A 17,091-nucleotide genomic window follows, 5' to 3' on the forward strand; every position below is an offset into this window, starting at 1 on the left:
CAATGAAATTAAGACAACTGTAAAGGCAGAGTTTTTGTCTGATACTGAAGAAGTGTTAATTTAGGATTGTTAAATGTAAACCCCATGATAACCACAAATAAAAGAGCTACAGAATAAACACAGAAGAAAATGAGAAAGTAAACACGTCACTACAAAAAAATCAACTCAACATAAGACTGTAAGGCAGGAATGAACAACAACAACAAAAAGCTATAGGACATACAGAAAACAGACAAATTGATAGGAGATCCTCACTTTAAGTAATTAAGTATAAATGAACTTAACTCTTTAGTCAAAACACAATTGCAAGAGTGTATAAAGACACCTGATTCAACTATATGATGTCTAAGAGAAATACTTTAGATTCAAAGACACAAAGGGATTTAAAGTGAAAGGACAGAAAAAAACTTAAAGGATGGGAAAAGATAATGCATGCAAATAGTAATCAAAAGAGAGCAGGAGTGACTTTACTTATACTGACAAAAGAGACCTTAAATTGAAAAGATTGCAAGAGACAAGAAGGATTTTAATAAAAGTTTAATAGAGCAAAATAATATATCTATAGATTATAAACTATAAACATTTATGTGCCTAAAGAATATGAATTGAATGAAATATGAAGCAAAACTGACAGAGTTGAAAGGTGAAATAGTTTTACAATAATACTTCAAAACTTAAGTACTCCTTTTATGATGATAGAATGAGACAGAAGATAAGGAAATAGAGGACTCACATAATAAACCAACTAATCTAACATATACAGAACACTACCTAAGAACAGCAGGATACACATTCTTCCCAAGTGCGCATGAGATATTTTCCAGGGTAGACTTCATTATCAAACCACAAATTAAGTTTCAGTAAATTTATAGAAAGGGGCATACAAAGTATATTTGACTGCAGCAGGATTCAATTAGAAATCAATAACGAACAGTTGGAAAATTCATTTTACCATTGAAATTAGACAACATTCTTGAACAGTAGGTCAGTTGGTCAAAAAATAAATCACATGAGAAGTTAGAAAACCCTTAGAGACAACTGAAAACCCAAACAAGGTACTAGAACTATGGGATGCAGCAAAAGTGGTGCTAAGGGAAGTATTTATTGTTATAAATCACGCTAAAAAACAAAGTTCTCACACCAACAAGCAAACTCTATAACTTAAGGAACTAGAAAAAGAAAAATAATTAAATCCAAAGCTAGTAGAAGGAGGAAGTAATAAAAATTACAGATAAATGAAATAGAAAATAGAAAAAATAATAGAGAAAATCAGTGAAATCAAAAGTTGATTAGTTGAAAACATCAGCAAATTTGACATATTTATAACTGGATGTACTAATTAAAAAAATATTAAAATCGTAAGTTAAAGTGGGTACATTACTACAGATTCTACAAAAATAAAAAGGATTATAAGAGTATGATGAACAGTTGTACCCAAATTGAATAACTAGATGAAATGGACAAATTCCTAGAAATACAAAGCCTACTAAGAATAAATTACACACAAAAATAGAAATTCTGAATAGACCTATAACTAATAGGAAGATTGAATCAGTAATCAAAACTCTGACAATGAAAAGCCCTGGGACTGACAGCTTTACTAGTGAATTCTACAAAACATTTAAGGATGAAATAATACCAATCCTTCCCAGACTCATCCTAAAATTTGAAGAGCAGGCAACACTTCTTGGCTCATGCTGTGAAACTAACATTACCCTCATATCAAAGCCAGAAAAAAAAAACAAAACAAAACAAAAAAAACACTACAAGAGAAAAAATACAGACCAATATCCCTTGTGAAGGTTGATGCAAACAAACCTTTCAACCAAATACTAGCAAACTGAATTCAGCAGCATATTATAAGGATTACACATCATGACCAAGTGGAATCTATTCTTGGAATGCAAGGATGGTTCAACATATGGAAATTTATCAATGTAATATAAACTATGAAAAGAAAGAACAGAAACTATATGGTCATTTAAATTGATACATAAAAAGCATTTCACACAATTTAATACATTTTCATGATAAAAACATTGAATAAACTAGGAATAGAAGGAAAACTATCTCAACATAATAAAAGCTATATATGGATAACCCACAGTGAACATCATACACTGTGCTGAAAAGTAGGGAAAAGTTTTCCTGTACAATCAGGGACAAGTAAAAAAATTACCATTTTAATTATTTTCTGTTCAACCTAGTGCTGGAAATTGTAGCCAGAGGAGTTAGGAAAACAAACAAAAAGCATTCAAATTTAAAAGGAAGAAATGAAATTATCTCTGCTCACAGATGATAAGATTTTCAGCTTTATTGAGGTACAATTGAGAAATAAAATCTTAAGATAAAGTATACAACATGACTTAATATATACATATATTGTGGAAAGAATCTGCACCCCCCTATTTAGTTAATTAACGCATCTATCATTTGACATATTTACCTTTAAGGTTTCTCCGCAAAGTTCAATTACAGAGTAGTGGTATCACTTATAGTCTCCATGTTATACATTAGATCATCAAACCTTATTCATTTTATAGCTGAAAGTTTATACCCTTTATCAACCTTTTCTGTATTTATGCCACCCTTCAGTCCCTATTAAACACTTTTCTACTCTCTGACTATAGGTTTGACTTTTTCCCCTTTCTTTTTTAAATTCCACTTACAAGTGAAACAATGCAGTATTTTCCTTACTCTCTCTGGTTTATTTCACTTAGCATAATGCCCTTTCAAATACATCCATGTTGTCACAGATTACTGGGACTAGTGGATCATATGGTAATTCTGTTTTTACTTTTTTGAGGAAACTCTGTACTGTTTTCCATAGTGGTTGTATTTCTTTACATTCCCATATACAGTGTACAGGGTTCTCTTTTTCACATCCTTTCTAGCATTTATTATCTCGTCTTCATGATGATAACCATTCTAACAGGTGGGAGATATTAGCTCTCTGTGTTGTTGTTGTTTTTTAAGATTTTATTTATTTATTTGACAGAGATCACAAGTAGACAGGCAGGCAGAGAGAGAGGGAGAAGCAGGCTTCCTGCTGAGCAGAGAGCCCAGTGTGGGGCTTGATCCCAGGACCCTGAGATCATGACCTGAGCTGAAGGCAGAGGCTCAACCCACTGAGCCACCCAGTGCCCTATTCTCTGTGGTTTTGATTTGCATTTCCTGATGATTAGTGATATTGAACACCTTTCATGAACCAGTTTCCTATTTGTATATCTTTTAAAAATGTCTATTTAGGCCTTTGTCCACTTTTTAATTAAGTTATTTATTTTATTGAGTTGTAAATATAATCTTATATGTAGAAAACGTTAAAGATTCCACCAAAAAACCATGTCAGAAAAAAACTTGTCAGAATAAATGAGTTCAGCAAAGTAGTAGCATGCAAAGACAACATGCATTTCTGTACACTAATGAACAATCTGAACAGGAAATTATGGAAAAAAATCTTTTATTATAGCATGAAAAAGAATAAAATACTTAGGAATCAACAATGAGGTGGGAAAATGTACAGTAAAACCTATAAAACATTGCTGAAAGATGTTAAAGAGATAATAAATTGAAACATTTCTGTTTTCATGGGTTGAAATACTTAGTTGAATCAAAATGTCAGTACATCCAAAGTAATCTACAGGTTTAGTGCAATCTCTATCAAAATCCCACTGACCTTGAAAAAAAAGAAAGAAAATTCTGTCCTGAAATTCATATCTCAAGGGACCCTGAATAGCCAAAGAATCTTGAGATAGAACAAAAACTAGAGGACTCACTTCTGGTTTCAAAACCTATTATAAGCCTATAATAATCAAAACATTGTGGTACTGGCATAAAGACAGACATATAAATCCATGGAATAGAATAAAATCCAGGATTATAGCCTCTCATATATGGTCAAATGATTCTTTTTTTTTTTTTTTTTTTTAAGATTTATCTTATTTGAGTGAGAGAGGGAGAGCAAGTGTGAGTGGGAGGGGCAGAGTGGAAAAAGTAGACTCCCAAGTAGACTCCTTGCTGAGCATGGAGCCTGATACAGGGCTGGATCCCAGGACCCCAAGATCACGATCTGAGCCAAAACCCAGAGTCAGATGCTTAACTGGCTGTGCCACCCAGGCACTCCTGGTCAAATGATGACAAGAATGATGCCAAAACCATTCAATGGGAGAGCAGTATTTTCAACAAATTGTGGTAGGAAAATCGGATAACCAAACATGAAAGATTTCATTTGCACCATTACCTAAGACTGTATACAAAAATTAATTCCAAATGGATCAAAAAAATCTAAATTTAAGAACTAAAAAACCTCTCAAAACAGAACTAAAGCTTCACAACATTGGATTTGACAGTGATTCATTACATAAGGCATTTATGTACTGCACACATTATACATTACCAAAGGCATGGGTAACAAGAAAAAATAGACAAATTGGACTTCACAAAAATTTTTAAAAATTTTTCATCAAAAGATGTATACAGAATGAGAGAATATATTTCAAATCCTAAAATCTGATAAGTGATTAATATTCAGAACATACAAAGAACACCTAAAATTCAACAACAAAAAAATCAACCTAATTCAAAAATTACTCTATTTTCTTTTCTGATAGAATCTGATAGTACTCATAGGGTTTCTTCACTTTTTAAAAATCTTAGTTTGAATATACTTAGTTTGTATATTGAGTAGACTTATCTCTAAAGATGTATAAATTATCAATATGCACAAATATATTACTTCACTATCAGGATGTCTATTACCAAAACAAACAAACAAACAAAAAAAAACAAGAAACAAGTGTTTTTGAGGATGTGGCAAAATTGAATCCTGTGCATTTTTGGTGGGAAGTTAAGATGGTATAGTTGCTGTCGGAAGTAGTGTGGCAGTTTTTAATAAAACAAAAATAGAATTACCATATGATTCAGCAATTCCACTTCTTGGTATATACCCAAAAGAACTGAAAGCAAATTCTCAAAGTAATTATTCATGCACCAATGTTCTTAACAGCATTATTCACAATAACCAAAAAGGTGGAAGAAAAACAAGTGTACTTCAGCAGATAAATGGATAAGTCACATGTGGTAATATCCATATCCTTATGAGGGAATAATATTCAGCCTTTAAAAAGGAAAATTTGCCATATGTTACAATGAAGATAAACCTTGATGATATTATTATTGCTTGGGAAGTCTTTATATCTCCTTAATATCTGAAGGACAACTTTGCCAGATAGCATATTTTTAGCTATCAATTTTTATCTTTTAATGCTTTAAATATTTCATTTCATTCTCACCTGTCCTATAGTTTCTGCTGAAAAGTCCACTGATAGTTAAATGGGAGTTTTCTTGTAAATTACTTTCTTTTTTCCCCAGCTGCCTTTAGCATTCTTCATAAGTAATTTTTGACAGTTTTGTTATAAAGTGTCTTGGAAATGGTCTTTTTGCAGTGAAATAATAGGGTGTTCTAGCTTTGCAGACTTGTATATTCAGTTTCTTCCCCAGGTTTGGAAGGTTCACAGCTATTATATCTTTAACTCTCTGGCCCCTTCCCTCTCTCTTTTTCTAAGTACATTAATTACTCGATTTTCTTTTCTGATAGAATCTGATAGTTCTCATAGGGTTTCTTCACTTTTTAAAAATCTTAGTTTTCTCTCCTTTTCTGACTGAATCATTTCTAAAATCCTATCTGCCAACTCACTTATACTTTCTTCCTTCTTATCTGCTCTGTTACCTATGCTCTTCCATGCATTCTTTATTTCATTCTATGACTTCTTCAGCTCCAAAATTTGTTTTTGTTTGTTTCTTTTTAATTTCAGTTGTTTTGGTAGAGAACCCATTCTGTTCATTAATTTTATATGGAGTTCATTGAGTTGCCTTTCTTGGTTTTCTTGTAGCCCATTAAATTTCTTCATAAAATTTATTTTGAATTCTCTATCATTTTTATTTCAATATTTTGTGTCTTTGAGTTCAGTATATGGAGAATTAATTTCTTTTCATAATGTCATATTACCTTGATTTCTCATTGTGTCTGACAATATGTGTGTCTGATTTTACATTTGAAATAGCAAACACTTTTCTTACTTAAAAATTTGTGTTATTTGGTCATTACAGCTCAACAGACTAGCAATTAGAAAACTTTCTTTTGTAATCCATGAGGTGGCACTATAGCTCAAGTTTTTGTTTCTCCTATGGGTGTTTGTTCTTGGGTTGAAGTATGCAAAAACAGCTGGCAGGGAGTTGGGCTAGATGTGGATTTAGCATCTGGAACTTTGGGGGTATCCACAGTCCATTAGGTGGATCCTAGTGTAGGGAACTTCAAGAGATCTATGAATAGACCTACTGCTGAAATTCTGAAGCATACAGAAGGAAATTAAGTTCCTTCAGTGCCATTTAATATTCCTTATCTGCCTCCCCTTCTCTCTCCCTCCCCCAAGTCATGGAGGTCCCTCCTTAAAACTCTTGTGTTGCAAGTGAGAAACAAGCCCCTCCAGCTGCAACCCACATGCAGCTAGGTAGGGTGCCAGCTTCTTTCACTTAACACTTCCTCTGCCAGGGAAGTAGCTCCTTCTGTTGCCCAAAGCCCAAAGTGTTGCACTATAGCCCTGAAGAGGGAGCTGCCTCAGTGGGTTACTCTCTGTCCTCTGCCTCCGCTGCCATCTATCCCACTCTGATGTTGTGCCAGATGGAGCAGGTTCACCTGCTCCCTTGAATCCACAGTCCACTCTGAGATCCTATCCACTTACTTTTGGAGGCACAAGTAGATAGAAATTGGTATAATACAGAGGAGAGGAGAAAGGAATCACTCACAGTACCATGATGCTGACATCACAGTCAGTTTTTTTAGGTTATTATTTGTTCAATGTAAGTACTGCTTGTCTCATTCCTAGGTCATATATATATATATATATATATATATATATATAGCAATAAAATAAGAGAATTAGATTTAGATAGGAACAATATATTCTTAACTAAATGTAAAAATGTAAGAATAATATATCAATGTGGTGTATATATATATATACAATGGAATACTATGCAGCCATCAAAAGAAATGAAATCCTGCCATTTGCGACGACGTGGATATTATGGTATTATGCTTAGCAAAATAAGTCAATTGGAGAAAGACAACTATCATATGATCTCCCTAATATGAGGAAGTGGAGATGCAACATGGGGGATTTGTGGGGGTAGGAAAAGAATAAATGAAACAAGATGGGATTGGGAGGGAGACAAACCATAAGTGACTCTTAATCTCACAAAACAAACTGAGGGTTGCTGGGGGGAGGGGGGACGGGAGAGGGTGGTGGGGTTATGGACATTGGGGAGCGTATATGCTATGGTGAGTGCTGTAAAGTGTGTAAACCTGGCGATTCACAGACCTGTACCCCTGGGGCTAATAATACATTATATGTTTATAAAAAAATAAAAAACTAAAAAAAGAATAATATATCAGTGGTAGTTTTTTTATGAAACTGAATTTCATGACTTTTATATGAGAATATGTTTTTATATAATTTTTTAAAGATTCTACTGATTACTTAAGAGCTCAAAATCTGGAAACCATTGGACTAGCTTATTCCAGTAGTCTCTTTCAATATTAATGTTCTCTGATCTTATGATTTATTCTTTCTTCCTACATCACAAGAGAAAAGAAATGTCAAGTAGAATGTCTAAGAATCAAAGAGCTTAATTAAGGGAACTTAATGGTTACGTCAATCAGGATAGAATAGGTGATGTCATAATAACAAAAAACCTGAATTCTCAGTAGCTTACAATAGCCAAGTTTATTTCGCACATTTACCTTAAATCGACAAGGAGACTCTTCGTATTAGTCACTTTATAGTCTGTCACTGAAACTTCATTTTGATACATGCTTTAACAATCACAGAGGCCCCAGAATAAAACATATTACTTTTGCTTTTATTTCATTGCCAAAGGAAATTACATAGATATTCCCAAATTCAACAGGGCAAGGTGTGTAATTCACGTGCAGGGAGGAGCACTGAATATTTATGAATAAGATCTGGAATAAGAACTGTAACAGAGAGGGGTGCCTCTCTGTGGCTCAGTTGGTTAAGCAGCTGAGGACTCTCGATTTATGCTCACGTCATGATCTGAGGGTATTGAGCCCTATGTCGGGCTCTGCACTAAGTGTGATGCCTGCTTAAAATTCTCTTTTACCCTCTGGTTCTCGTGCTCATGCTCTCTCTCTCTCTATAAAACAAACACACAAACAAAAACCTCACACTGTAATAGAGAAATATTAATTTTGTTTAGTGTAAAAATTCGAAAAACAGGAAATAGGAGATGAACTACTTTTGCAATTTTCTAAACATATTAATATTAGCTAAACAGGAATTACCAGATTATAAAATATCTTCAGATAAAGTATTTGATTTTTTTTACAGCTCAGTGATGGAGACTGATAAGCCTAAGTATTGGCTACAAACACACTATAGAGTTAAACTGCTCGGTTTTGAATTTCAGTTTCAGCATTTACTGAAATTTGACCATGGACAAATTACCTTACTTAGTGTACTTCAGTTCCCTTCACTTAAAACTGGGTATAATCATAATTCTATATTGTATTTATGTTTGTGTGAGGAATTAAAGTGATAATACACTGAAATGACACATAATTGTACTCAATATATAATTAGTTGGTTTTAGTTATTTTTATATTTCTATCATGTTTATCAATAATACTATTATCCCCATTTTCCAACTGAGACCTAAATGCAATAGTCTTTGATTTCTCTAAGGGTCACACAGAAGATGGCAAAGCTCAGATTCAAAATTAGATGTTTGGCTTAGAGACTTTGTTTACATTCTAGTCACACTTGTTGAATTTGACACAATCATTTTAATCTTTGTCTTTAAGGTTATTTTATCAAAAAAGTTTTCTTACAGATTGCTATAGATGGTTCAGGAAAGAAAAAGACTAATTGAGATTGGGAGAGGATACTGAAAGAAAGAGAAAGGAAGAAAAAAAGAGAAAGAGAAAAAGAAAGCAAACAACTGGAAAGGCTCAGTGTAATTAGAAGTGGTGGCAGGACAGCAACTTGAGCAGAGGAGAGAAGACTGTGGTTTGTTCAGCAACCGGGAGTGATGGTAGCCAATCAAGTATCATCGTGGAGCTCACATTAGACTTTTTTTTTTTTTAAACAGATTAGGTTTGAAGAATTGGAAAGGGTTGTAGAGCATCTATTGGAAAGAAAAGAATTGTAGAAAATCTATAAGTCCTAAATTCAGCGATTTTTTCTTGCTAAAGAGAAAGCAAAACAAATGTCTGATTTTTGTTTTTCTATAATTGAAAAGACTGACCTGTGGATTTGAGAGGTTGCTGATTTAAAGAAGTGATGTGGCAAGTTATTTTTTTTTAAATTTTATTTATTTATTTGATAGACAGAGATCACAAGTAGGGAGAGAGGCGGGCAGAGAGAGAGGAGGAAGCAGGCTCCCTGCTGAGCAGAGAGCTAGATGGGGGCTGGATCCTAAGATCCTGATATCATGACCTGAGCCGAAGGCAGAGGCTTTAACCCACTGAGCCACCCAGGTGCCCCTGTGGTAAGTTATTTTAATGTTTTATGAATATCATGTAGTCCCTATCCCCCACTTTTTTCTTTGAAAGAAATGGTTTCTATCATATGATTTGATATTGCTATTGCTCAATGCTTCACGACCTATTTTAGGTTTGTTGACAACTCAAGTTTCAGTTTCCAGTGGCACAAAATGTACTGTTTGTGTTTGAAGTGTGTCTGAGCCTTGGCTCAAAATGTTTCTTTCATTTAAGAAATCTGGTAGGCAAACTTGATTATATTTGCCTCTTTTCTCTTTCCCATGTAATTTATTATCTTGAGCTCAGTTTCAATTTCCTGTTTTTATTTTCCTTTTTTTTCTTTTTTTCTTTTTCTTTTTTTTTTTTTTTTTGTGAGAATAGAGAGCTTGTAGGAGACAGTTTTGAGAAAATTGTACATGATTCAATGCAAAGTTCAGAAGAATTACCACTTTCTCAGTAAGAGAAACCACTAACTTGACCAAATACTATAGTAATAATACTACCTAAAGCTCTAAAATATTCAAAACAATGAAAATAGAAAAAAATGCAGATAAATAAAAGTGAAAAATAAGCATAGATGTGACATATAAGGTATTTCCATTAAAATGTTTTATGATACTTTAAACAACCTAAAGAAATTTAACTATGGTATCTAGGCTAATAACTACAAATGATAAGAGTAGATAACTTGTCTCTTCTTGGTTAATGTTAATTTATTTACATGTTAAAAAATATATTACTATCTGCCTGAGATAGTAATCAGGCAGATAGGGGGAAAGAACATTGTCATAAGTAATACTTATATAGGTAACTGACTGACATTTATATAAGTAGAAAGAAAGCCATAGAAATAGATACTAGTTATTTTTACTACTACTTTTTACCTAACGTTTTAATAGAGCTCCTTTATTCTATTTATGACATGGTATGATTTAAGTAGACTTTAAGCTGAATCACTGTTTATGGTATTTCATGTATCAAGAGAAATCCTGAATTTATTCTAGAGCTTTTCCCCCAGGATATCATTTATATTGTGCACATTAAATAAAATAACAGATATCTCAATACTGATTGAGAAAAAAAATACTTGAGAGCATAATCTAAGTTAATAGTATTTTCTTCTTCTTCTTTTTCTTTTTTTCATATTTTATTTATTTATTTGAGAGAGAGACAGAGAGAACATGAGAGGGGAGAAGGTCTGAGGGAGAAGCAGACTCTCCGCGGAACTGGACCCTGGGACTCGATCCTGGGACTCCGGGATCATTATCTGAGCCGAAGGCAGTGGCTTAACCAACTGAGCCCCTATTTTTTTCTTCTTAGCATTGTATATGTTTTATTGGCACTTAAAAAATAAATACCTCTTAAGGAGTATTGCTTTTTACCAAATGTCCTAGTTCAAGTTTTTAAGGAACTCCCAATATATCTAATTTGACATATTATAGTAGCCCTTAAAGCTTTAAAATAGAAGGAAATTTCCTCTTTGTAAGGCAATTCACGCAATATGAGATATGGGCAATGGAGCATTGATATTAGTATTAATAACTGTGAAATCTTCTCTGAGGAAAACAATTTTAGGAAATCCATAATGGGAAGTAGACATAACAACAATTTCAAGTTTCTTATTTTTTTGTTTTTTTAAATATTTTCTTTGTTTATTTGAGAGAAAGAGAGGATGAGCCAGGGGAGGGCCTGGGGGAGAGGGAGAAGCAGGCTCCCACTGAGCAGGCCTGATTCAGGCCTTGAGCCTGGGACACTATGATCATGACCTGAGCCAAAGGCAGAGGCTTAACTGACTTAGCCACCCAGATCCCCCTTTTTTTGTTTTGTTATTGATATCAAAGATGTCAAGGATTTGTTTGCAGATTTTACTTCACATGATATAAGATGCTTTAGTTGTTTTAATGTCTCTCCTTATGAAGTTTATAACTCTTTAGATTGATTGAGATAAAAATTAAGATTAAATGAGAAAATCTTTGACAATGACTGACCCTTGATAGAAGATTATTATATAATTGTATACATCCATCTATGCTGTGATGCTAGTAAAATTTCTCAGCTTATGTTTGCAAGTTATCTGTTATTTTAATAATAGCATCGTAAAATACATGGAAATCAATATTAAAAACAGTTCAGAGATAATGGATGAGGCAGTGATGAGAAGTTATTTCAAAATCAACATGTGATCTCCTATAAGCTTTAAGAGGTTAAAACAAAAAGAGAGAAAAAGAAAAGAAAGTGTGGAAAAAAGAGCAGGTGGAAAACCTTGCTGGTTCCTTCTTATCACTATTCCCATGGGGGGGTATGCAAATACTTCTGAGAGTAGAAGGTATTATTAGAATTTGGAAAGAATGGAATGGAAAGAGATAATGTCCAAGTGACTATAAGTGAGAGTAGAAAGAGAGCATGAGTTTAGAGCAGTTTGAATAGTACCAGCAATAAAAATAATAAAACAGTAATAGCAACATCATAGAAACCAAATATATTGGGTTTTTAATATATCATGTACTGGGTAACAGTATTATTGATGTTAATTCACTCAATCATGATGACAACTTTATGAGGTACATGTTACATTTTCTTGTTCATAGATAAAGAGATTATTCCCCCCACTCCCCGCGCAAAAAATGATTATTTTCCAGGGCCACATAGATAATAAATGACAACGTCAGGATTTAAACTGTAGTTTATCTAACTCCTAAGGTCATTTTCTTAACATTTGGAAGCTTAACTATGAAGTTCAAACCGTGCTCTTCTCTAATTCTAAACTCATTATCACCATCAGCCCTATATCATCCACTGTCTAGTCAGTCTTCGCTCTTTTTTCTTATTCTGATATTCATCTTCATCTAGTTGGTCTCTTGTCCTCCCCAAAAACTCTTCTTCCTATTTGTTTTTGAAAACCTTTCTCTGGTGCCTGGGTGGGTCAGTCGGTTAAGTGTCTGCCTTCCACTCAGGTCACAATCCCAAAATCCTGGGATTGAGACCTGCTCAGGCTCCCTGCTCAATAGGGAGTCTGCTTCTGCCCTCTGCCCCTCCTCACTGCTTGTGATCTCTCCCTCTCTCTGACTGAAATAAATAAATAAAATCTTAAAAAAAAAAAAGAGAGAGAGAGAGCTGTTGGGGCACCTGGGTGGCTAGGTGGGTTAAGCTGCTGCCTTCGGCTCAGGTCATGATCTCAGGGTCCTGGGATCGACTCCCGCATCGGGCTCTCTGCTTGTCAGGGAGCCTGCTTCCCTCTCTCTCTCTCTCTCTCTCTCTGCCTGCCTCTCTGCCTACTTGTGCTCTCTCTCTGTCAAATAAATAAAATCTAAAAAAAATTAAAAGAGAGATGTCAAAAGAAACTGGAGAAATTAATGTTAATAATAAATTTGAGGGACGCCTGGGTGGCTCAGTTGGTTGGACGACTGCCTTCGGCTCAGGTCATGATCCCGGAGTCCCAGGATCGAGTCCCGCATCGGGCTCCCAGCTCCATGGGGAGTCTGTTTCTCCCTCTGACCTTCTCCTCGCTCATGCTCTCTCTCATTGTCTCTCTCTCTCAAATAAATAAATAAAATCTTTAAAAAATAATAATAATAATAATAAATTTGATTTAGCCTAATGAGTCACAAAATACTATTTCAACATAAATGGCATAAAATTATTTTTTACACTAATTTCTAATACTAATTCTTCAAAATTTGGAGTGTATTTTACACTTATAGCACATCTACATTCAGACTAGCATTTTAGGATCTCAGTAGCCAAATATTGCCTGTGGCTATGATATTGGACATTACACCTCTAGAATTCTATGATAACCATTGGTGTAATACAGAGAATGCTGATTTGTGGTAGAATCTATTGTCAAATCACTGGCTCTATTTACCATATGAGCCTAGACAATTTATTCAGTTTATCTGGCATTAGTTCCTTCATGTGTACAAAGGTTTTACAAAGATTACATTGTATCACATAATTTCTGACACTTTGGAAAATCATTGAGAACATCACCCATGTTATGCCTGAATTTTATACAATGGGTGAAATTTAGTCTTTTTTTTTTTTTTTATTTTAAGACTTTACTTATTTATTCTGACACAGAGAGAGAGAACGCAAGCACAAGCAGGGGAAGGGGCAAAAGTAGAGGGAGAGCAAGGAGCCAGATGTGGGACTCAATCCCAGAACCCTGGGATCATGACAAAGGCAGATGTTTAACCAACTGAGCCACCCAGGTGTCTCTGGAATTTAGAGTTTTATGTTACAAAAATTTATTGATCATATAAGCCATTATGCTATGTGTTTTGTTAGTTTCTAAGAATATTAGGTAGAAGGTCTACCTTTAAGAAGTTTGGTATAGAATGATGAGCATGAAAATACTTAGCTATCTATAGTATATTTATAATATAAATCAAATATAGCTTAATAATATCATATAAGTTAAAAAATTATCATACAGAGGAGTTATTAACTATGCCTGGAAATATCAGGATAAGCTTCAAAAGACGCTACTTCAGCTGCATCTGGAAGAAAGAATAGCTGTTAAGTACACAAGGATGTTGGTTAAGTACATAAGGATGTTGGAAGGTGATATTTGGAAAATCATGGAGCAATGAAATTGTTTGTGAAATGAGAGGGAATTTTAGTTTTACAATGGATAAGTGTTAGCGTCTGCACATTTATGTCTACTTTCCCCCAAAATTTGCATGTTGAAACCCTAACTTCCAGTGCCATGGTATAAGGCTGTGGGGCCTTTTAGAAGTAATTAGGTTTAGATGAAGTCATGAGAGTGGACTCCCATGATGGGATCGGTGTCCTTATAAGAAGAGAAAGAGACTGGAGCACTCTCAGTTCTCCACCATGTAAAGATACAGGAGAAAATGGCTATCTGTGTCTCACCAGACACTGGAACTGCCGACATTTTGATTTCAGGCTTCCCAGCCTCCAGATCTATGAGAAATAAATATTTGTTGTTTAATCCACCAGTTATATGTTTTAACATATAAAACATGTTTTATATGTTAAAATAATTTTATTTTAACAACTTGAACTAAGAAAGTAAGACTACTTGTGTTTACATGGTGGGTTAGAAGAAGGACCAAAGGAAAGCAGTAGGGTTGATAGAGGAGTAATTATGGACCATAGTGTTCTGCATAACCCTTCCTTAAAACTGGTACTTCCTTGTTTTTCCTCATCTTAATGAATGATATCACCAAATACTTTTCTATATTTTTTCTCTTTCCCTCATTCTTCAGCTCTAATATATCCATAAACCTATTGCCTTTCTGTCTCTGAATTATATCCTGTCAGTGCTCTTAGTCTAAGCCACTCACCTCTTTCCCAGATCACCCAAAAATTGCAACTGATCTCCTTATCTCTACTCTTATCTTCACATAGTCCAATTTCTTCATGACAGCAAGTGTGATTTTCTTTTCAAATATACCAAACTTTCTTCACCTGCTTTTTACAGACTCAAAGACTTTCTCATTATATTCTACAAGGTCCTAAATGAACTGGCCTAATAGACCTCATATCAGTTTACCCTTCACTTTATTACACATTGCTTAGCTACTTTTTTTTTTTAATGTCACTTTGTTTTTTTTCTTTTTTTTCCCTTGGGTTGTTTCTGTTGTATTTTCCTCTAGATTGTTCTTTCTCTCATCTTCAAATGACTGGCTCCTTATCTGTCAAATCCTAGCTGAAAATCATTTCCACAGAGAAATCTTCCTGACTTCCTATTAAAATAACTTGATGACAAAGTCATTTTCTATTTTATTACTGTTAATTCATACTTGTTCTTACTGAAATTATTGAACTTATCTTCAGTTGTTTATTATTATTATTATTAATTCATATATTTTCTTTTTTAAATTCCTTTTCCTTTTTTCAGCTTTTTATATAAATTCTAGTTAGATCACATATAGTGCAAAATTGGTTTCAGGAGTAGAATTAAGTGGTTTATCACTTACATACAACACCCAGTGCTCATTATAACAAGTACCCTCCTTAAGGACACTCCTTAAGGGCACTCCATAGAGCCCTCCTAACAAGTGCCTATCATCCATCTAGCCCATCCCACACCCACTTCCCTCCCTCAACCCTTACTTTGTTCTCTATTATTAAGAGTTTCTTACAGTTTGTTTCCCTCTCTCCTCTTTTTTTCCCTCCCATATGTTCATAGGTTTTATTTCTTTTTATTTTTTTAAGATTTTATTTATTTATTTGACAGAGAAATCACAAGTAGGCAGATAGGCAGGCAGAGAGAGATAGAGAGAGAGAGAGAGAGAGAGGGAGGAGGAAGCAGGCTCCCTGCCAAGCAGAGAGCTCAATGCGGGACAGTCCCTGAGATCATGACCTGACCCAAAGGCAGAGGCTTAACCCACTTACCCACCCAGGCACCCTCTTTCTTAAAATTTATTTTATTATCTTTTTTTATTTTTAAAGATTTTATTTATTTATTTATTTGAGAAAGAGTGCAGAGCAAGAGCAAGAGAGCAGTAGTGGAGGTAAGAGGGAGAGGGACAAGCAGACTCCCCACTGAGCAGGTAGCCCAATGTGAGAGTCGATTTCAGAACTCTGGGATCGATGGTGGATGTTTAGCTGACTGAACCACCCAGGTGCACCATCTGTTTTATTTCTTAAATTCCACATATGGGCGAAATAATATGATATTTGTCTTTCTCTGACTGACTTATTTTGCTTAGCATGATAAATTCTAGGTCCACCCATGTTATTGCAAGTGGCAAGATTTCATTTTTTAAATTTTATTTAAATTCCAAGTTAGTAAACATATAGTTTAGTATTGGTTTCAAGAGCAGAATTTAGTGATTCATCACTTACATATAACATCCAGTGCTCATCCTACAAGTTTTCTCTTTCAAACACATCACCCATTTAGCCCATTCCCCACAAACCTCCCCTCCAGCAACCTTCAGTTTGTTCTCTTTATCTATACAGGCCATATGGTTTGCCTTCCTTTTTGTTTTTATCTTATTTAATTTTCCTTCCCCCTCCCATTATGTTCAGTTAGCCAATGATTCATTAGTTGTATAACACCCAGTGCTCCTCACTGCATGTACTCTCCTTAATACCCATCACTGGGGTACCCCATTCCCCAAACCCTCTCCTCTGTAACCCTCTCTCCTTTGCTTCCCAGAGTCCAGAGTCTCTCATGGTTTGTCTCTGTCTCTGATCTCTTCCCATTCCATTTTCCCTCCTTTCCCCTGTGGTCCTCTGTGCTATTCCTTATGGTCCACATATGAGTGAAACCATATGATAATTGTCTTTCTCTGCTTGACTTATTTCACTTAGCATAATACATTCTAGTTCCATCCACATTGTTGCAAATGGCATGATTTCATTCTTTTTTATGGTTAATATTCCATTACACACACACACACACACACACACACACACACACACACACCACTTCTTTATCCATTCATCAGTCAATGGACATTTGGGCTTTTTCCATAGTTTGGCTGTTGTTGATAATGCTGCTATCAACAAAGGGGTTCATGGACTCATTTGAATCTATATTTTTGTATCCTTTGGGT

General features: G+C 34.6%; 1 protein-coding gene across 2 annotated transcripts in view; it reads left to right on the forward strand.

Moving 5' to 3' along the window:
* The window catches only part of LOC101692727 (pancreatic alpha-amylase), a 40,648-nt gene that overhangs the window by 13,412 nt on the left and 10,145 nt on the right, over positions 1-17,091 (forward strand). The window contains exon 1 of one of the 2 annotated variants that reach the window (XM_045064918.1): positions 9,551-9,567. The exons of the other annotated variant lie outside the window; for it this stretch is intronic. The gene's annotated coding sequence lies outside the window, so the exon portion shown is untranslated. Of the gene's footprint in view, positions 1-9,550; positions 9,568-17,091 lie in introns of those variants that run through there. 2 annotated transcript variants of the gene reach the window in all.

This window comes from Mustela putorius, unplaced genomic scaffold (genome assembly GCF_011764305.1).
Source record: "Mustela putorius furo isolate JIRA1106 unplaced genomic scaffold, ASM1176430v1.1 tig00003853_pilon_pilon_pilon, whole genome shotgun sequence".
Lineage (NCBI taxonomy): Eukaryota > Metazoa > Chordata > Mammalia > Carnivora > Mustelidae > Mustela > Mustela putorius.